The sequence below is a fragment of the Cherax quadricarinatus genome, chromosome 5 (genome assembly GCF_038502225.1).
Source record: "Cherax quadricarinatus isolate ZL_2023a chromosome 5, ASM3850222v1, whole genome shotgun sequence".
In the NCBI taxonomy this organism is placed as follows: domain Eukaryota; kingdom Metazoa; phylum Arthropoda; class Malacostraca; order Decapoda; family Parastacidae; genus Cherax; species Cherax quadricarinatus.
This window is the reverse complement of record NC_091296.1, coordinates 63193058-63215396: the sequence shown is the minus strand read 5'-3', so window position 1 is coordinate 63215396 and position 22339 is coordinate 63193058. Positions and strand designations below refer to the sequence as shown.

The following is a 22339-nucleotide window of genomic DNA, read 5'->3' as shown; positions in this document are numbered from 1 at the left end:
AATTCTAGGAGACTTTAACTTTAGTCATATTGATTGGAATTTCTTGACTGGGAATTTAGAATCATACGACTTCTTAGAAGTAGTTCAGGATTGTTTTTTGAAGCAGTTTGTGACAGAACCTACAAGGGGTAATAACCTGCTTGACTTAGTTCTGGCAAACAATGAATCCCTTGTTAATAATTTAGAAGTTTCAGAGGAATTGGGTGCTAGCGACCACAAATCAATTACATTTAGAATTAAATGGAAGTATGATAGTAGGGATAACTCAGTAACAGTCCCAGATTTTCGCTTAGCAGATTACGATGGGCTTAGAGAACACTTATCATCTGTTGACTGGGGTAACGAAGAGAGCTATCAATATGACAGTTTTCTGAACACAATACATGCTGCTCAAAGAACGTTTATCCCTTATAAGGAAATTAGATCAAATAGAAATGACCCAAAATGGATGAATAATAGGCTGAAATATCTACTAGGGCATAAGAAAGGAATTTATAGGCGTATCCAAAGAGGCGAGGGTCATCTTATGAATCAGTATATTGACATTAAGAGGGACATTAAAAAGGGAATAAGAAAAGCTAAAAGGGACTATGAAATTAGAGTTGCTAGGGATTCTAAAACTAACCCCAAAAGTTTTTCCAGGTCTATAGAACAAAAGTCAGAGATAAGATAGGTCCCCTTAAAAATAACTATGGGCATCTTACTGACAAAGAGAATGAAATGTGCTCGATTTTAAATAATTATTTTCTCTCGGTTTTTACACAGGAAGACACTAATAATATTCCGGTAATTAATTTTTATAGTGGATCAGAAGAAGACAAATTATGTAACATCACAGTCACTAGTGAAATGGTTGTGAAGCAAATAGACCGACTGAAGCAAAATAAGTCACCGGGTCCTGATGAGGTTTTTTCAAGGGTTCTAAAGGAATGCAAAATGGAAGTCTGTAAACCATTAACTAATATTTTTAATTTATCTCTTCAAACAGGTGTAGTGTCTGATATGTGGAAGATGGCTAATGTAATTCCTATTTTTAAAACAGGGGATAAGTCGTTACCGTCAAATTACCGCCCAATAAGCCTGACCTCAATTGTAGGCAAATTACTAGAGTCAATTATAGCTGAGATTATAAGAAGCCATCTCGATAAGCATAGCTTGATTAATGATACACAGCATGGATTCACAAGAGGCCGGTCTTGTCTAACTAATTTATTAACTTTCTTCAGTAAAGCTTTTGAGGCTGTTGACCACGATAAAGAATTTGATATTATTTACTTAGATTTTAGTAAGGCATTTGATAGAGTTCTCAACAAAGACTGTTGAAGAAAGTAGCTGCTCATGGCATTGGGGGAAGAGTGCTCTCGTGGATCGAATCATGGCTCACAGACAGGAAGCAGAGAGTGTCCATGTGTGTGATGAATGGTGTCCATAAATGGGGTTAAATCCGAGTGGGGATCAGTAACAAGTGGCGTTCCACAGGGATCAGTCTTGGGCCCGTTGTTGTTTATAATATATATCAATGATCTTGATGAAGGAATTACTAGTGATATGAGCAAATTCGCCGATGACACGAAGATAGGTAGGATAATTGATTCAAATGTAGATGTTAGGGAACTTCAGGAGGATTTAGACAAACTACTCTTGGTCAGAAAAGTGGCAGATGCAGTTCAATGTAGATAAATGCAAGGTTCTGAAGCTCGGGAGTGTCCATAACCCTAGCACTTATAAGTTAAATAATGTAGAACTTAGCCATACAGATTGCGAAAAGGACTTGGGGGTTATGGTAAGCAGCAACCTTAAACCAAGACAGCAATGCCTAAGCGTACGTAATAAGGCAAATAGATTACTGGGATTTATATCAAGAAGTGTAAGCAACAGAAGTCCAGAGGTCATACTGCAGCTTTATACATCATTAGTAAGGCCTCACCTAGATTATGCAGCTCAATTCTGGTCTCCATATTACAGAATGGACATAAATTCGTTAGAAAACATTCAGCGTAGGATGACTAAATTAATAAAGGGGATATTAACAAGGTCTTGAGGATATCTCTCCAAGAGAGAACCCGCAGTAATGGATTTAAATTAAATAAGTTTAGATTTAGAAAGGACATAGGAAAGTATTGGTTTGGAAATAGGGTAGTTGATGAGTGGAACAGTCTACCTAGTTGGGTTATTGAGGCTGGGACTTTGGGTAGTTTCAAATTTAGGTTGGATAAGTACATGAGTGGGAGGGGTTGGATTTGAGAGGGACTTGCACATCGGAGCTTGTTTCTTGGGTGGCATTCACCTCTCTACAGTATATAAGCCACGTCTACGGCCCTATGCTGTACATTCTACAAGATTGATGGACTGAACACATCGACTCCAGGTTGAGGGACTGATTACCTCATTCTCCTCCTCTCCTTACGCCTTCCTCTTTGTATTGGACTGATGAAGCCACTGTGTGGCGAAACGTTTCCTGAATAAAGATTTCCATATGTTGCATAAGTGTCTCAATCTTCATTGAAAATTGGGTTGGTCAAATGTTGTTAGTGGGATGAATTGTAAAGGACCTGCCTAGTATGGGCCAACAGGCCTGCTGCAGTGTTCCTCCTTTCTTATGTTCTTATGTTCTTATACATAGCATTAGAAATCTTCCTTATGAAGAAAGATTGAAGACTCTTAAGTTACATTCACTTGTTAGACGAAGAATGAGGGGAGACCTGATCGAAGTGTATAAGTGGAAGATAGGTATTAATAAAGGGAATACTAGCTAGCAAGGTCTTGAGGATATCTCTCCAAGAGAGAACCCGCAGTAATGGATTTAAATTAGATAAGTTTAGATTTAGAAAGGACATAGGAAAGTATTGGTTTGGAAATAGGGTAGTTGATGAGTGGAACAGTCTACCTAGTTGGGTTATTGAGGCTAGGACTTTGAGTAGTTTCAAATATAGGTTGGATAAGTACATGAGTGGGAGGGGTTGGATTTGAGTGGGACTTTCACATCAGAGCTTATTTCTTGGGTGGCATTGAAAATTGGGTTGGTCAAATGTTTGTTAGTGGGATAAATTGTGAAGGACCTGCCTAGTATGGGCCAACAGGCCTCCTGCAGTGTTCCTCCTTTCTTATGTTCTTATGTTCTTATAAGGTATAATAAAGCTAATGGAGCCCGCATAGAGAGGGCCTAGTAGCACTCAGGGAAGAGGCGGGGCCATGAGCTGAGTCTCGACCCCTGCAACCACAATTAGGTGAGCACAACTAGGTTGAGTACACACACACACATATATTCGAAGAAATGGCTTTTAGCTCCAATTCCTGGAATAAAGAGCTCATGTCCGTTGAAGGGACATGAGACTCTGATAATGACATGCGGCACTTGCAATAAACATGACAGTAATGCAAGGCTAGTTGACTATCCAATGGCAGTTGTTCAGGCTTAATTGGCAGTGTTTAGGGCGCTGAGTTACGAGGGGGGAAGGAGGGTAGCGGGGAGGGGTAAGTCGGGAGGAGCCTGAGGAGGGGTATGCAGGGAGGAGCTTGGGGAGGGGTGCGGCAATACAGGGTGGAGCTTGGGTTATGTGTGGAGAGTGGAGGAGGGCGAGGCAGGAACTAACTGGGTGGAGGAGGGCGAGGCAGATACTGAGTGGAGGAAGGCGAGGCAGATACTGACTGGGTGGAGGAGGGCGAGGCAGATACTGACTGGGTGGAGGAGGGCGAGGCAGATACTGACTGGGTGGAGGAGGGCGAGGCAGATACTGACTGGGTGGAAAGGTATTTTCGCACCGGTGACAGGCTTCTTGCTCTCGTGTGGAGTAATTTCAGTGTGCAGGTTTGGGACCAATCCCTCTAGAATTATGGTGAGCTATACGCCACTGACAAGTGTAGTTCAAGATGCTTGTCTAAGTTTATAGAGGCAGTGAAGGTTCTCTGCGCATTATCCAGTTCTGCAGTTTCCCCTGTCTCGTCGGGGTTAGGTTAGGTTAGGTAGGTTTTGTCACGAAACAGGACAAGTGTTTCCTGACGCAATCTTAGTCATACGATGACCCGCAGCTGGAGCTTTTGGTCATCTGGCGGAGGTTGTTAGCATACAGCAGCATTCCAGTCTAGAGAGACAAGCGTATCGTTATTGCCCCTTCGACTTTTGTGTTGAATGCTCTACTTACCCATCCTGTGATTTTTCCTCGCCATTGCAATAATTACATTGCTTTGATCTCTGAATGTGAAATCATTTCGACATTGTCACTCGTAAGTCTCTCGCACTGAACTTCCGATCTATTAAAAGATTCGAGCGGAGTAACTAAAATTTGTCCTTAGTGAACATCGTATTGTTGTCTGTGGCTTACTGGAAAACATTGTTCTTAAAGATTCGCTGTGTCCTCAATAGATGTCAGATGTCACTCTCACACAAATCCTACATCGTTAGCAAAGGATGATACGATGCCTGGATTGACATCTCTCTCTATGTCGTGTAAAAGAATGAGAAAAAGAAGAGAGATCACTGTACCTTGAGGAAGAGATCTTTCCACTGTGGCAGCCTCTGACTTCATTCTATCATTACTCTTTGGATTCTGTTTGTTAAAAGATTAGGTATACCTCTGCCCACTTTTCCAGTTATTCCTTTTACACGTATTGTGTGCGCTATCACACGATGGTCGCACTTGTCGAAGGCTTTTGCAGAGTCTTTGTACTCTACGTCCGTAGATAGTTCAGGCCATTAGTTGAGGCTCGATGGGTGACTGGGGTGTGGGCGGACGCACCTTCACACCCACTGTAGCTAAGAGTAGATGGGTGGCTGGGGTGTGGGCGGACGCACCTTCACCACCCACTGTAGCTAAGAGTAGATGGGTGGCTGGGGTGTGGGCGGACGCACCTTCACCACCCACTGTAGCTAAGAGTAGATGGGTACCTGGGGTGTAAGCGGACTCACCTGCACCACCCACTGTAGCTAAATATTTTGTGTGGTCAACCCTCGTGGTCAGCTGTTGTTTAATTTATCTTGCATAGAGTGGAATGGTGCAGAAGGGGTGAGAGAAGAGGTGAGAGAGGGATAGAAAAGCAGAAGTCTCTCTTCCCACCCTCCACTCCCCTCCATGTGAGTAGGCCAGGGAAATAGACCTGCTTGCCCATGCTAGGCAGGTCTAATCCACACCTACTCATGTACCAGTCTTAACCTACTTTTAAAGCCACCCAGGGTTCTCTCCTCGGGAGTTTGTTCCACTCATCTACAACTCTACTACCAAGCCAGTGTTGTCCATATATCCTCTTTGAATGTAGTTTTTCTTACTTGAACTCACTGTCTTGGTTAGATATTTTCAGCACGTTATTTACATCTGTTGTAGTTATTTCTGTCTTCTGTTTCTGCACTTCAGTCATATCTCCCCTAATTCTACGTCTTTCCAGAGAGCACACATTCAGCGCCTTCAGCCTGTCTTCGTAGGTTAGGTAAGATTCGTCAGGAAACAGGACAAAGTGTTTCCTAATGCGGGTCATAGTCATATGATGAGCCAGCACTGGAACTTTTGGTCTTCTGACCGAGGCCTTTCGCAGGCTTACCGGTTCACCCCTTAAAAAAGTAAGGCTGTAACCAAGGGAAGAGGAGCGATTGGTGGAATGATGATGTAAAGAGAGTAGTAAGGGAGAAAAAGTTAGCATATGAGAAGTTTTTACAAAGTAGAAGTGATGCAAGGAGGGAAGAGTATATGGAGAAAAAGAGAGAAGTTAAGAGAGTGGTGAAGCAATGTAAAAAGAGAGCAAATGAGAGAGTGGGTGAGATGTTATCAACAAATTTTGTTGAAAATAAGAAAAAGTTTTGGAGTGAGATTAACAAGTTAAGAAAGCCTAGAGAACAAATGGATTTGTCAGTTAAAAATAGGAGAGGAGAGTTATTAAATGGAGAGTTAGAGGTATTGGGAAGATGGAAGGAATATTTTGAGGAATTGTTAAATGTTGATGAAGATAGGGAAGCTGTGATTTCGTGTATAGGGCAAGGAGGAATAACATCTTGTAGGAGTGAGGAAGAGTCAGTTGTGAGTGTGGGGGAAGTTCGTGAGGCAGTAGGTAAAATGAAAGGGGGTAAGGCAGCCGGGATTGATGGGATAAAGATAGAAATGTTAAAAGCAGGTGGGGATATAGTTTTGGAGTGGTTGGTGCAATTATTTAATAAATGTATGGAAGAGGGTAAGGTACCTAGGGATTGGCAGAGAGCATGCATAGTTCCTTTGTATAAAGGCAAAGGGGATAAAAGAGAGTGCAAAAATTATAGGGGGATAAGTCTGTTGAGTGTACCTGGTAAAGTGTATGGTAGAGTTATAATTGAAAGAATTAAGAGTAAGACGGAGAATAGGATAGCAGATGAACAAGGAGGCTTTAGGAAAGGTAGGGGGTGTGTGGACCAGGTGTTTACAGTGAAACATATAAGTGAACAGTATTTAGATAAGGGTAAAGAGGTCTTTGTGGCATTTATGGATTTGGAAAAGGCGTATGACAGGGTGGATAGGGGGGCAATGTGGCAGATGTTGCAAGTGTATGGTGTAGGAGGTAGGTTACTGAAAGCAGTGAAGAGTTTTTACGAGGATAGTGAGGCTCAAGTTAGAGTATGTAGGAAAGAGGGGAATTTTTTCCCAGTAAAAGTAGGCCTTAGACAAGGATGTGTGATGTCACCGTGGTTGTTTAATATATTTATAGATGGGGTTGTAAGAGAAGTAAATGCGAGGGTCTTGGCAAGAGGCGTGGAGTTAAAAGATAAAGAATCACACACAAAGTGGGAGTTGTCACAGCTGCTCTTTGCTGATGACACTGTGCTCTTGGGAGATTCTGAAGAGAAGTTGCAGAGATTGGTGGATGAATTTGGTAGGGTGTGCAAAAGAAGAAAATTAAAGGTGAATACAGGAAAGAGTAAGGTTATGAGGATAACAAAAAGATTAGGTGATGAAAGATTGAATATCAGATTGGAGGGAGAGAGTATGGAGGAGGTGAACGTATTCAGATATTTGGGAGTGGACGTGTCAGCGGATGGGTCTATGAAAGATGAGGTGAATCATAGAATTGATGAGGGAAAAAGAGTGAGTGGTGCACTTAGGAGTCTGTGGAGACAAAGAACTTTGTCCTTGGAGGCAAAGAGGGGAATGTATGAGAGTATAGTTTTACCAACGCTCTTATATGGGTGTGAAGCGTGGGTGATGAATGTTGCAGCGAGGAGAAGGCTGGAGGCAGTGGAGATGTCATGTCTGAGGGCAATGTGTGGTGTGAATATAATGCAGAGAATTCGTAGTTTGGAAGTTAGGAGGAGGTGCGGGATTACCAAAACTGTTGTCCAGAGGGCTGAGGAAGGGTTGTTGAGGTGGTTCGGACATGTAGAGAGAATGGAGCGAAACAGAATGACTTCAAGAGTGTATCAGTCTGTAGTGGAAGGAAGGCGGGGTAGGGGTCGGCCTAGGAAGGGTTGGAGGGAGGGGGTAAAGGAGGTTTTGTGTGCGAGGGGCTTGGACTTCCAGCAGGCATGCGTGAGCGTGTTTGATAGGAGTGAATGGAGACAAATGGTTTTTAATACTTGACGTGCTGTTGGAGTGTGAGCAAAGTAACATTTATGAAGGGATTCAGGGAAACCGGCAGGCCGGACTTGAGTCCTGGAGATGGGAAGTACAGTGCCTGCACTCTGAAGGAGGGGTGTTAATGTTGCAGTTTAAAAACTGTAGTGTAAAGCACCCTTCTGGCAAGACAGTGATGGAGTGAATGATGGTGAAAGTTTTTCTTTTTCGGGCCACCCTGCCTTGGTGGGAATCGGCCGGTGTGATAATAAAATAAAAAAAATATATATATATATATATATATATATATATATATATATATATGTCGTGCTGAATAGGCAGAACTTGCGATCTTGGCTTAAATAGCAACGCTCATTTTGCCATATAGGACAAATGAAAATTTGTGTATGCAATAATTTCGCCAAAATCATTCTGAACCTAACGAAAAAAATATATTTCACTGTGTTTGTTTAGTATTAAATTATTGTAAACATATCTAAAATATATTTAGTTGGGTTAGGCTAAAATAAATTGTTCTTGTTATAATAAGGTTAGGTAAGTTTTTTAAGTTTCTTTTGGTGCAAAATTATAAATTTTTACATCAACATCAATGAAAAAAATATATCTTTAAACGTATAAGAGAAAATTTTAGAAAGGACTTAATTTTAAATTAGTTCTTGCTAATTGACCAGTTTTACATATTCGGCACGATATATATATATATATATATATATATATATATATATATATATATATATATATATATATATATATATATATATATATATATATATATATATATATATGCGTACATCGTCAAAATCTCTGTGTGATGTCCGTTTCATATAAAATTATATAGATTTGTTGGGCTTTATTTGTGTCCTGGTTGACCATGTAAACGCCAGACGAGCCTGGCCCAAGGCCGGGCTCTGGGAGTAGAAAAAACTCTCGGAACTCATCAAAGGTTATGGTATCGCGCTCTTGCGTAAAGAAGGGGAGGAAATAGGTGTTGAAAAATTGGTACATATTTCCTTGTCCCTGAGTTGACCTATGTTGCATTGAAGTGGGGAAAGTAGGTGAGGATCTGTTGTACCAGCTGGCCCAGAGTGTTGTACCAGCTGGCCCAGAGTGTTGTACCAGCTGACCCAGAGTGTTGGGAAATGTGTTTCGGTTAGAACCGGTTGTCCGGTCATGGACTTCCGTCAAGGTACCTGTTACTCCCCTGATGTAGCAATACTGCATGATGTCCTCTGTGTGTGTGTGTGTGTGTGTGTGTGTGTGTGTGTGTGTGTGTGTGTGTGTGTGTGTGTGTGTGTGTGTGTGTGTGTGTGTGTGTGCGCGCGCGTGTGATAGAGAGAGAGAGAGAGAGAGAGAGAGAGAGAGAGAGAGAGAGAGAGAGAGAGAGAGAGAGAGTGAAAGGTTCAGCAGCCACATTAATAGCTTAAGAAATTTTGACCACTACCCTAGGCCTACTGGCCCTTCTAAATTGTAATCATATTAAGATTTAAATTTAGATTTTACCGCCGGAGTGGCTAGTTTATTGTGCACTCCATATCCATCCTGTGAACGGTGGCGCAATAGCATATGGATACACAAGAGGCCTAGGAACTAGGCCGCAAAAGTGTTAACGGAGGTTAACAGCAAGCAAAGATAGAATATTTGCTTAATATATCTATTATCTTATTTTCGTTAATAAGATACTTTGGCATATCGCATAGGTCAGTATACTATCCATCTCTGTAGTCCTCAACAAGTGGACAATTATGCACATAGGGCTGACCATATACTTTGCATTTAGTTTGATCATCGGGATGTATGGCAAACTACAACATCAGACTGCCAGAAGTACTTATAACGAAGCCTAAGCCTAGTTACTACAGAATTAGACTGCCAGAAGTACTTGTAACCAAGCCTAAGCCTGGTTACTACAGAATCAGACTGCCAGAAGTACTTGTAAAGAAGCCTAAGCCTAGTTACTGCAGAATTAGACTGCCAGAAGTACTTGTAACCAAGCCTAAGCCTGGTTACTACAGAATCAGACTGTCAGAAGTATTTGTAACCAAGCCTAAGCCTGGCTACTACAGAATTAGACTGCCAGAAGTACTTGTAACCAAGCCTAAGTCTGGTTACTACAGAATTAGACTGCCAGAAGTACTTGTAACCAAGCCTAAGCCTGGTTACTACAGAATCAGACTGCCAGAAGTACTTGTAAAGAAGCCTAAGCCTAGTTACTGCAGAATCAGACTGCCAGAAGTACTTGTAACCAAGCCTAAGCCTGGCTACTACAGAATTAGACTGCCAGAAGTACTTGTAACCAAGCCTAAGCCTGGTTACTACAGAATCAGACTGCCAGAAGTACTTGTAACCAAGCCTAAGCCTGGCTACTACAGAATTAGACTGCCAGAAGTACTTGTAACCAAGCCTAAGCCTGGTTACTACAGAATCAGACTGCCAGAAGTACTTGTAAAGAAGCCTAAGCCTAGTTACTACAGAATCAGACTGCCAGAAGTACTTGTAACGAAGCCTAAGCCTGGCTACTACAGAATTAGACTGCCAGAAGTACTTGTAACCAAGCCTAAGCCTAGTTACTACAGAATCAGACTGCCAGAAGTACTTGTAACCAAGCCTAAGCCTGGTTACTACAGAATCAGACTGCCAGAAGTACTTATAACGAAGCCTAAGCCTGGTTACTACAGAATCAGACTGCCAGAAGTACTTGTAAAGAAGCCTAAGCCTGGTTACTACAGAATCAGACTGCCAGAAGTACTTGTAACGAAGCCTAAGCCTGGTTACTACAGAATCAGACTGCCAGAAGTACTTGTAACGAAGCCTAAGCCTGGTTACTACAGAATCAGACTGCCAGAAGTACTTGTAACCAAGCCTAAGCCTGGTTACTACAGAATCAGACTGCCAGAAGTACTTGTAACGAAGCCTAAGCCTGGTTACTACAGAATCAGACTGCCAGAAGTACTTGTAAAGAAGCCTAAGCCTGGTTACTACAGAATCAGACTGCCAGAAGTACTTGTAACGAAGCCTAAGCCTGGTTACTACAGAATCAGACTGCCAGAAGTACTTGTAACGAAGCCTAAGCCTGGTTACTACAGAATCAGACTGCTAGAAGTACTTGTAAAGAAGCCTAAGCCTGGTTACTACAGAATCAGACTGCCAGAAGTACTTGTAACGAAGCCTAAGCCTGGTTACTACAGAATCAGACTGCCAGAAGTACTTGTAACGAAGCCTAAGCCTGGTTACTACAGAATCAGACTGCCAGAAGTACTTGTAACGAAGCCTAAGCCTGGTTACTACAGAATCAGACTGCCAGAAGTACTTGTAACGAAGCCTAAGCCTGGTTACTACAGAATCAGACTGCCAGAAGTACTTGTAAAGAAGCCTAAGCCTGGTTACTACAGAATCAGACTGCCAGAAGTACTTGTAACGAAGCCTAAGCCTGGTTACTACAGAATCAGACTGCCAGAAGTACTTGTAACGAAGCCTAAGCCTGGTTACTACAGAATCAGACTGCTAGAAGTACTTGTAAAGAAGCCTAAGCCTGGTTACTACAGAATCAGACTGCCAGAAGTACTTGTAACGAAGCCTAAGCCTGGTTACTACAGAATCAGACTGCCAGAAGTACTTGTAACGAAGCCTAAGCCTGGTTACTACAGAATCAGACTGCCAGAAGTACTTGTAACGAAGCCTAAGCCTGGTTACTACAGAATCAGACTGCCAGAAGTACTTGTAACGAAGCCTAAGCCTGGTTACTACAGAATCAGACTGCCAGAAGTACTTGTAAAGAAGCCTAAGCCTGGTTACTACAGAATCAGACTGCCAGAAGTACTTGTAACGAAGCCTAAGCCTGGTTACTACAGAATCAGACTGCCAGAAGTACTTGTAACGAAGCCTAAGCCTGGCTACTACAGAATTAGACTGCCAGAAGTACTTGTAACCAAGCCTAAGCCTGGCTACTACAACATCAGTCTGCTCACATTGTAAATTGCTCCGTAGACATGCTTATCTATGTTTGTGTTATCATGGTGAGTTATAGATCGACTCATCCTTCTAGCCACATTCAGATTCGTCATTTACTTCTCTCTAACATTATCCCTAATGCTAGACGAAGACACGCCAGATTTATATTCAACATTTTCCTTCAGGATGCTTTCTTTGTCTACCATATCAACTTTATCACAAAGGAGTAGGTAATTCACTGTGTGATGGAATCCATAAGACTCGTCCATTAATTAATTTTCTCTTATTTTTCAGTATCTATACCTGACTTCTCCAATGAGAATATTGTTAGTCATTATGTGAGTCAAGAACCTTCAGTGATGACAGAATCAGTAATAATTAAAGTCAAGCTGTTCAACGTCGTAAGTTAACGTTAATACCGTTGGATGGAGAACAGTTCTTATGTGTAACTCAGCGTGGAAATGTCAAAAGAAACTTAAGAAAGGCAAAGGAAAGTAAAAATGAGCTGCCCAGAGGGCCGGGCCCTCCACTGCTCCAGGGGGCCGGGTCTTTCACTGATTCAGGGGGCCGGCCCTCCACTGCTCCAAGAGAGCCGGGCCCTCCACTGCTCCAGGGGGCCGGGTCTTTCACTGATCCAGGGGACCGGCCTTCCACTGCTCCAAGGGAGCCGGGCCCTCCACTGCTCCAGGGGGCCGGGTCTTTCACTGATCCAGGGGGCCGGCCCTCCACTTCTCCAGGGGGCCGGGTCTTTCACTGATCCAGGGGGCCGGCCCTCCACTGCTCCAAGGGAGCCGGGCCCTCCACTGCTCCAGGGGGCCGGGTCTTTCACTGATCCAGGGGGCCGGCCCTCCACTGCTCCAAGGGAGCCGGGCCCTCCACTGCTCCAGGGGGCCGGGTCTTTCACTGATCCAGGGGACCGGCCTTCCACTGCTCCAAGGGAGCCGGGCCCTCCACTGCTCCAGGGGGCCGGGTCTTTCACTGATCCAGGGGGCCGGCCCTCCACTGCTCCAAGGGAGCCGGGCCCTCCACTGCTCCAGGGGGCCGGGTCTTTCACTGATCCAGGGGGCCGGCCCTCCACTGCTCCAAGGGAGCCGGGCCCTCCACTGCTCCAAGGGAGCCGGGCCCTCCACTGCTCCAAGGGAGCCGGGCCCTCCACTGCTCCAAGGGAGCCGGGCCCTCCACTGCTCCAGGGGGCTGGGTCTTCCACTGCTTCAGTGGGCCGGGTTTTCCACTGCTCCAGAGGGCCGGGCCCTCCACTGCTTCAGGGGGCCCGAGGGTAGTGTCCTCCACTGCCCAAGGGGACCAGCTCTTCCACTGGAAAGGGGGTGGCGGGAGGACTTTATAAATCTTGCCATTGTTCGCTGCCTCACCTTTTCTCCATGATAACAATGGTACCATGTTAATAACACCATGACTCAAACACTCTTTGTCGCGAATGGTGATGAAGTGAACGAAATAAAGAAATAGAGAAATAAAGAGAGGACTAAGAATATAATGAACACTACAGTAGGTCTCTGGTCCCAGGCCACGCTGGTCCTATTGACACTCAATTATTGTCATTTAGGTCTCTGTCTAATCTGCTTTTAAATCTCCCAGTGATGGTAGGGGATGGTGGTGTTGGAGAGCAGGGGAGAGGGTGGGTAATGGTGGTAGTGGTTGGTGGGGTGGTGTTGATGTGGTAGGGAGAGGGTGGGGGTGGTGAAGGTGATGATGGTAGGGAAGTTGTGTTGGTGTGGTAGGGAAGGGGTGGTGGTAGTGGTGGTGGTTGTTTTGGTTTTGGAGGGAAGGGGTGGCACGGGTAGTGGGGGGAGTGCTGGAGGGAGTAATGGTTACCTGTAGTCAATCCCGGAGGTCATGGCGAGGTTCCAGACAAGGCCTCCTGGTTTGCTGGCCTGATCGATCAGGCTGTTAGTACCTGCAACCCAAAGTATACACAACAGAGCGGCTAATCAGAAACTGGTTTGAGAAATTTATCAGAGGTCGCTCTTGAAGACAGCCAAGGTTCAGTAAATAATCGTCCTTATGTAACGTAAATGGCTCAGAAAACCGACAAACTGAGGAATGAAATACTTGTACAACATTTGGATATCTTTATTCTGGAAAAGTTTCACCAGCCAGTGGCTTCTTCAGTCCAGTGCAAAGAATGGTGGAAGAGAAGGAGGAGTTGAGGTAATCAGTCCCTCAGCCTGCAGTCGATGTGTTCAATATAGCAAGTGCACTATAGGATGAAAGTATAGTTTATACAGTCTTGGAATGACACTCTTTCATTCCGGAGAGTACGGCACTTTTTTTGGGGCGATCAAATTCCATTCCTATTTCCAGTTGGTCCATATTTGCAAAATCTCCCAGGCGTAGTGCCGACACACTTAGATTTTCTGATAGCCCTGTTGTATTGTGTCTGGGTTGGGTACCTATTTGTTTCCGGTGATTGCAACTGATTCATGTGCTACTGAATCTGTAATACAGTCTGTAGTAGAATCAGTATTAGGTTTGGAGAGGAATGGTATACAATACCGGCACGATGGATAGACACACAATGGCAGTATATTGCGATCCTTTATTGACGTTTCGCCCATGCAGTGAGCTTTAGTTCTGCTTGTAACTTGACAAAGCGTGGGCTTTGTCAAGTTACAAGTTACTGCGTGAGTGAAACGTCGTAAATAAAGGATCGTGTTATACTGCCTTTGTGTACTTTATCCATCAGGACTGGAGGCTGTGGGGGACGCAAGCACCTCTTTCACTGAGCCTTCAATCGTATCGCAGTTATCTGATGACTTTAAAAATATTCTGAATACCGTCGCCAACAGCTTTTTTCTCATACTCCTCTTCTGTGGCAGTCTCCCCCTGGTGCTATCTGACTTTCGTTTCCTGTACCAGCTTTTCGCTCTATTGTAGATCCCAGGTAGACTATCCAGGCCAAGTCCTCATGTCCCCCTGATTACTGAGAGTCAATTCCCTCCTCAGGACCTTCTTGGAAGAATTTCTTTAAATTAATGCTATGGAAGGAAGCCGTGTTTACCGATGTCGTAGGTACTGGTGACAGGTACCAGTGATATGCACTACGATACCTGAAGGACGCTTCCCGGGAGGTTAGCTCCCCCTCCGCGGCCCGGTCCCAGAGCAGGCCTCCCAATGGATCAAGGCCTGATGAACCAGACTGTTACTGCTGGCCGCTCGCAGCCCAACCTACTAACCACAGCCCGCCTGGTCAGGAACTGATCTAAGTAACTTTTCCAGTTCCCTCTCTCGAAGGCAACATGAGGTTTTTTTTTTAGGTTATTTCCCTTTATGCAAGGAGGGCGGGCGTTGAAGAGTCGGGGACCTCTAACACTCATCGAGTTCTCTCTTACTGTACTCGTCGCGCCCCCGATAGAGAAGAAAAAAATATAAAATGAGTTATGTGAAAGGGTGACATCCCCCTCCCCCCAGCCTCCCTCTCCCCAACCCCCACCCAATTCCCCAACATCCCCCTCCCCCCCTTCAAAGCAACGTGCTGCTCGTGAACAACATACCCCCAAATCCCCTCTTCCCCCACACCCCTTTCTGAACTCCCCCTTCCCCTACCCATCCCCCGAGTGACAGACAGCAACATGGTTCTAGTAATCAATATCTTCCCACTTTTTTTTTACTCCTAGACAAGATTCTCTACGATTATTCTGTGTTCAGAGGCGAACACTGCCAGTCATGACACTCAGAACACTGCCAACCATGATTCTCAAAACACAGTCAACCATGGCAGTCAGAACACTGCCAGCCATGACAGTCAGAACACTGCCAACCATGATACTCAAAACACAGTCAACCATGGCAGTCAGAACACTGCCAGCCATGACAGTCAGAACACAACCATAAATAATTCTATACAATTACTTGCATACAGTGTTTGCCACCCATTGTATGGCAGGAAGGGGAATATATAAGGGGGGGAAATATGAAGAAAATAAAAGTTGCCACCAATTTATGTGTCGTATGTGAGAGCGAAGTGGAAAGGGGAAAATTTTTAGAATGTTTATCAAAATATAATGGTTAATGATTAATAATCAAATAATAATAACGTGTCAATAATATGTCAGGGAATAATTGTACGTGATTATTGAGTAGTTGCCACTAATAATAAGCATATAATCAACGTATTGGCAAATGAAACTGCACATCCTAAATTCAATTATAATTCTCATAAAAAATCTACATTATATAAAAGTTATTAGATATATTAAGTTACCACAAAAAGTTATATTCCTCATTACTTCCTCGACATTTATCCAGTAACCAGATAGAACAAAATATAACTACCTAATTACTTTGTAAAATACAATAATCATATCTTATAATTCCACTTGTAGGCTGTACACTTCTAAATAATTTATGAATATGCAAGACAAACAATGCTGCAACAGGAAGTGACAGAACCAAGTTCCTCTCCATGGCTTTCTCTAGTGACGCTGGTTAAAAAACCAGACCAGACATGTTGTCCAGGTGTGGATTATAGACAGGTAACCATTGCTTTTAATTAAAGAACTTCTTTACTTTTCTGACACTGCTAAATACCTTTCTAGAAGAATGGTTAGAGCTATGACCATAATTTTTAAAGGGGTGGACCGGTAAGCCAGCGGAAGGCCTCTGTCAGATGACCAAAAGCTCCAGCTGCGGGTCATCATATGACTAAGCCCCGCGTCAAGAAACACTTGTACCGTTTCCCGACAAACCTTACCAAACCATACCAATATCTTTCTTAGATGCTAAGTTTGTTTATTGGGCTATCTCACTAGCAGAGAAGGATACAGAAAAAACTGCTTTCTGTGGTGCGATACAGCTGCGCCTGTTGAAGAGAATGGTTTTCGGACTTAAGATGGCTCCAAGTAGCTTCCAGCGAGCCATCGACTTTATTCTGAGTCCTGTCCTTGGAAAGCATTCTCTGGCTTATCTTAATCATACGCACATCTTAATGACTTACCACAGACCTTGTCACTTCTGGATAAGGCAGGTTTGAAACTGCAGGCCAGAAAGTGTAAATTACCAACAACATCTTTCAGATTTCTTGGTTTCATTATCGGCCCCTGACAGAACTAGGCCAGACCCAGAAAAGAGCAAAGCAATTACTGAAATTCCTACGCCAAGGACAGCACGTGAGGCTCAACGATTAATGGGCGCTTCTGGTGATTCCCACCGCCATATCAAGGCCTTTGCTCTAATTGCTGTTACTTTGAATAGCCTCACAGAGAAGAATATAAAGTTCAGATGGGAAAGTGAACATGAATTAGCATTCAGCAAATTAAAGGCAGAGTTAATCAACCTGTTTTTGGTCATCCATGGTTCGGACAAGCAATTTGAAATCCATACCGGTGCATTAGGCATCACGGCTGGTGGATGCTTAACGCGGAGAGATGAAAACAAACATCTGCATCCACTTGAATATTTTAGCCATAAATTCAAAGGCCCACAGCTACTTTGAACCTTATATATTCCAGAGACATTTTGAAATATGAAGCACAGAGCTTTGACTGACATTCTTAAGACCAAGTCTTCCCATGTCCAGGCGAAGCTTTGAATTGTCAACCCCTTAACACCTAATATAATCAAAGGTGATTACCACAGTGTAGTGTAGTGTGGCCCTCACAGTGTAGTGTGAGTTTCACAGTGTAGTGTGTCACAGTGTAGTGTAGTGTGTCACAGTGTAGTGTAGTGTTTCACAGTGTAGTGTAGTGTTTCACAGTGTAGTGTAGTGTGTCACAGTGTAGTGTAGTGTTTCACAGTGTAGTGTGGGCCTTACAGTGTAGTGTGTCACAGGGTAGTGTAGTGTATCACAGTGTAGTGTGGGCCTTACAGTGTAGTGTGTCACAGGGTAGTGTAGTGTGGGCCTTACAGTGTAGTGTGTCACAGTGTAGTGTGTCACAGGGTAGTGTAGTGTGGGCCTTACAGTGTAGTGTGTCACAGTGTAGTGTGTCACAGTGTAGTGTAGTGTTTCACAGTGTAGTGTGGGCCTTACAGTTTAGTGTGTCACAGTGTAGTGTGTCACAGGGTAGTGTAGTGTGGGCCTTACAGTGTAGTGTGTCACAGTGTAGTGTAGTGTGTCACAGTGTAGTGTAGTGTTTCACAGTGTAGTGTGGGCCTTACAGTGTAGTGTGTCACAGGGTAGTGTAGTGTTTCACAGTAAAGTGTAGTATGGGTTTCAGTGTAGTGTTGTGTGAGTTTGACAGTGTAGTATAGTGTATCTCAGTATAGTGTAGTGTGGGCCTTACAGTGTAGTGTGGACGTCAGTGTGGTGTGAGCCTCCAAGTGTGCGTGATTGCACACTAGATAGTTCTGAGGAGAATCCCTCTCTCAGTCACTTGCCATAACCGTCTACACACTTAACTCTCCAAGTGGTACGGCCTTCGTCTTACATCTGAATTAACTTGGTTTCATTCCGCAACAAGTTGAAACGTTGGACAAGTTTCCTTTTCACCTGTTGCTCTTATTCACCAAACAGTTAGTAGGTACCCAGGTGTTAACGGCGACTGCTGTGGGTCGCATCCTGAGAAAAGAGGATCATAGGGGTCGAGTGGGCGGGGTTGTCTACAATTTACCACTCTTTGTCTTTGTATAGAATTTTTTAGCTGTTTTTCTGTTGGGATCGAAAGTAACCATCAGTGGCTTTTTGTTAAGCAAATATCGAAGTACACGTCTTCATCTTGTTGCCCTTGTTTGAGTTGTTTGTAGGCAGTTTTGTCCGAAGTTAGAGAGCCAGATACTGTAACTAAATGGTTATAACTATGACCATAATATTTCAAGGGTAAGCCAGCGGAAGGCCTCGGTCAGAAGACCCAAAGCTCTAACGGTTGGTCATCATCTAAGACCCACGTCAAGAAATACGTGTCCTGTTTCCTGACGAAACCTTACCTAACCGAGAGCCAGATCACCGCAGCATGGAAACCTATGGTTGTTAATGGAGATGAAGAAATGCGTAGATGATGGTAGCTGGTTTGCTTCTATGGCAGAGAGGGCGTGAGGGCTGGTGATAGTAGGGGAGTGATGATGTAAAGGGTAGATCAGCTGAGAGCAAGGTGGTCTTTCAGGGGTGAGGGAGAGTGTGTGGGGGTGTAATGGTTGGGATGGTGATGGGGAAAGCGTGTGGGTGATAGGGGGAAGGGTTAGTAGTGGTGGTGGTTGGGTCGTCGACACACTCTTGCCTCAGTATGGTACGTAGCTTGACTGTGGCTGGCTGTGTGTGTGTGTCCTCCATCACAGCCACATTTGGATTTACGTCCTCTGGGGAGTGATAACGAGTACTGTCTTTGTGACTTCCAAACGTGTGTTAGTCGTGTAGTGCCATTATAACAGGTCAGTAGTCCGATTGATTTCATGAAGACTATATCGAAGTTATTGAACTAAGCAGGATAAACAAGTACAGTTGCTAACCATGAACGATTGTAGTGTGTAGTTGAACGGACTGAAGTGGACACTCTCCCACATCCTTATTACGTCTACCTCAGGTAACTAAACACACAATCACGTCATTAGTGAATGTTTTAACATAAGAGTGACTGAGATCATATGAAAGACCGTGGAGCTCAAAGCACTTAAACAAAGGTTTTAAGTTGCCAGTGATGAGACAAAAGGATTATTTTTTTATTTAGGAATTTTTTTACTTTTTATTAAGTGCATTATGTAGATTTAATGGCCATCACTGTACTTTAATTCAAAAGTTTTTTTTTTTTTTTTTAAGTTAATTCTGCGTGTCTGATTTTTGACAGCTTTTGTTTATAACGGAACAATAACTGGATTTCAATCCAGTTATTTTAAAGGGCTCAATGCACATAGTGTAAATGGAGAAAATTATAAGATTGATTTTCTCCGAACCATGGGCGGGGAAGAGGGGAGGGGGAAAGAGACGTATAGACAAAACACCTTACTCACTGCACCTGTTCACTAAACGATAAATAGGTTACCTGTGTGTAAATAGGAATGTGGGTCGCATCCTGTTGGTGGTTGAATTCTTGGCTTGTGGAACAGAGGGATAAGTGCTTCTTGTCCCTACCCTCCAAGGATGGTGCCATGATCCACTGAGTTGGAACAGCCCAAACCCCTTCTTTGGATCATGCTTAATTACCTTCCATTCGTTATGATTGGGTGATTCCTGCCCCAAGCATTGTTAATTGCCTAATAGAGCAGCTGAGCTCTGCTCGTGGGTCCCAGCGTCAGTCCTTAATCATACAAGGACTTATTGTCGCATTTGGTGAATTAGAATTAAATATTTAATATATTTACATTTAAAGTTATGAACCTTTAATTAACTTGACCAAAATAGTCAATACAATGGTTGAAGCAATACTCTACAAACCTACAATTTGGAGAGTAAAGCTTCAGACGACGTTTCTGTCTTTACAATTACCAAGTCACGATTAAAAGTTTGAAAGCAAAGCAGATATGCTATACATTTTTTCCGTATCAATTCGTACCGGAAGTTTATAAGGTGTGATAATTTAATTATGCACCGCCACCCCCCCTCTCTGTATTTGCTGACATGTGCAGAATTGGCTTCGTTGAAAATTGGCTCCATCTATATGAATTTGACCTTCCACTTTGTTGGGGTTATCTGAGAGAATTCTTCATAACAAACATGGTAGCAAGTTTGACTGTTGCATTACTATGTTGATTTCGCGATATTCTTTTTAAGATTAGCTCGTATAGAATCACTTGATGGGTTGTAATGTATCTGCAAAAAAAAAAAAAAATCTGCCAAATTGCACTATGAAATATTTTTGGCAGCTTAGCGTACACGTGTTGATGTTAAAAAAAAAATAGTGAGCAATGTGTGGCAACTACATCTCAGGGTTGTGACATGTAGTTAACTTGTGTAAAGCCTCATCCTCAAGGCTCGGCCACTTGTAGTTGTTTTCTGAAGAAAGAAATCATTAAGCTGCTTCCGTTGCAGTCTTGCTTAATAATTGATATATACATTATTTAAGGCAGTTAATATAAAACCAAGACTGCTTAGGTGTAGTTGGTCAGTAAGATGCATGTGCAACATCTGGTATCTTTGATAACAGTAATGGCATTATTAAAGTTAATAAATTACACATAGGCAATACCAGGGTATCTTTATTAGAAGACGTTACGCCAGCCAGATTTTTTTTTTCAGTTTAATCTGGAGTTATTGAAGAGGTTGAAACGGGAGACTGTAGAAGAAGAGGTAATCAGTCCCTCAGCCTAGATGACGTTAGCCACTGTAGTTAGATTAATCAAGACTACGGTGATGAACGTTATCAGGGCTGAAGTTCTTAATTACCATACCCCAGCTGATGCTGTCTCCCGTCTCAACACCGTCAAATACCCTCTATTGAATTAATAGTCACTGGTTGGCGAAACAACTTTATTTTAGATTCCCAGGTGCTGCAAACGTTTAATTCGAGGCTGCGGGACTGTACACCTCCAAAATTAAATTTCCACTTCACCCATCGTCTCCAGCATTTATTCTCTGGACTGGAAAAAGCCACTGGTTGGTGAAACTTCTCCTTAGTAAAGATTAAGGTGTTGTATGATACCAGTATATTACATATGATGAACACTGCCGTAAACTTGATTTGCGCATACAAGGGAGGTCCTAAACACCCTTAACCTTATTTTGATTTATTATTTCTTTAAAAAATTGTGTTGTCTAACACAGATACAACGGTGACATGTTTTTAACACAACCGTGACATGGTGCTTGCAGCCAGTCGACGCGTGGCATACTTGTTCAACAGTGTTGCAGGAAGCATGATAATAGACCATTGGTGCTATAACGGCAGTTAGTAGTGTTGAGTCAGCAGCCTCCAGGGTAGCGTGTGTGTGAATGGCTGCTCTTTTCTCCTCTTCTCTTTTTTCCCCTTCCCCTCTTGCCAAATGGTTTTACAAGGTTAGGTTAAGGGTTCCTACCTTCATTTACAAGCAAAAAAAAAAAGCTGTTGCCTAAATCAGGTCTTTCGTCTTTTTTTCTTTCCCTTTCTCTTTTTCTCTTTGCAACTGCCAATGCCTGTCTACTAAGTATTGAATGTTATATTAGGATACTTCCAGCGTACTTGTTCTTTGTTCATATAATGGTGCTTCAGATAATGAGCCTGGATGGCATGACTCACTTGACCAGTTTAATCCAGTCAACAAAATAAGCAGAGGTAATTACAAGGCAACAGGGTGTACTTGTATTTGAAAGGGTTGAGTTTAGATATACGTGAAGTTAGACGTTGCACGCAAGTTGATATATTATGAACGAAGTCTTTTTCGCACTGAGAGTGAAGCAAGAGTCGCCTCTGGGACGAAGTGACAGAGTTGCTATATTACCATCCACTTCACTCAACCTCGACGGTTACCGCAGTTGCCTCCATTTTCCAGTATTCTCGTCATTTTATTATCATTTTGGTTTATTCTATAAAGCACAAGTTGTGTTTTAAGTAACTACCACCACTTAAAGATTTCCCATAATATTTAATTGCTCTGAATATGATTATACGTATTTATCAGCAGCAGTAGAGGAGCGTCATGGGTTCCCGTGGAAGCTCACGCAATACCAGCTTAAATGTCAGTAGCCGCGTATCACATGACTGTGGTGGGTAGTGTAATGCACACAGCAAGTTGGTAGCAAGAAAGCCAGGAACCGTGTTAGCATTACCGAGGAAATTTATGACCACTAGCAAGATTTTATAAGTTTCCCCACGCTTGTTGTGCGAGGCAAGGTGGGCGTGTGTGTGTGGCTTGTTCATGTCTGCCTCATGACGGCTTCATTGTCTGTGCCCACTAGACATCACATGGATGTTCTCCAATAATTTTACCAGTTATTTATTCTAGCGACTCATTCGCCATGACCTAAAACATTGAGGTCAGCTCTGCTTTTGTCTTAGTTATTCACA

The 22339-nt window shown here is 43.2% G+C and overlaps 1 protein-coding gene across 15 annotated transcripts in view; it reads left to right on the top strand.

The window, feature by feature from the left end:
• Positions 1-22339, top strand: part of LOC128685077 (protein draper-like) — a 1011482-nt gene that overhangs the window by 748345 nt on the left and 240798 nt on the right. For 7 of the 15 annotated variants that reach the window (XM_070103161.1, XM_070103195.1, XM_070103174.1 and 4 more), the window contains exon 1: positions 18611-18946. The exons of 2 other annotated variants lie outside the window; for them this stretch is intronic. The gene's annotated coding sequence lies outside the window, so the exon portion shown is untranslated. Of the gene's footprint in view, positions 1-18608; positions 18947-22339 lie in introns of those variants that run through there. 6 more of the 15 variants (XM_070103187.1, XM_070103200.1, XM_070103181.1 and 3 more) reach the window with 4 other exon arrangements.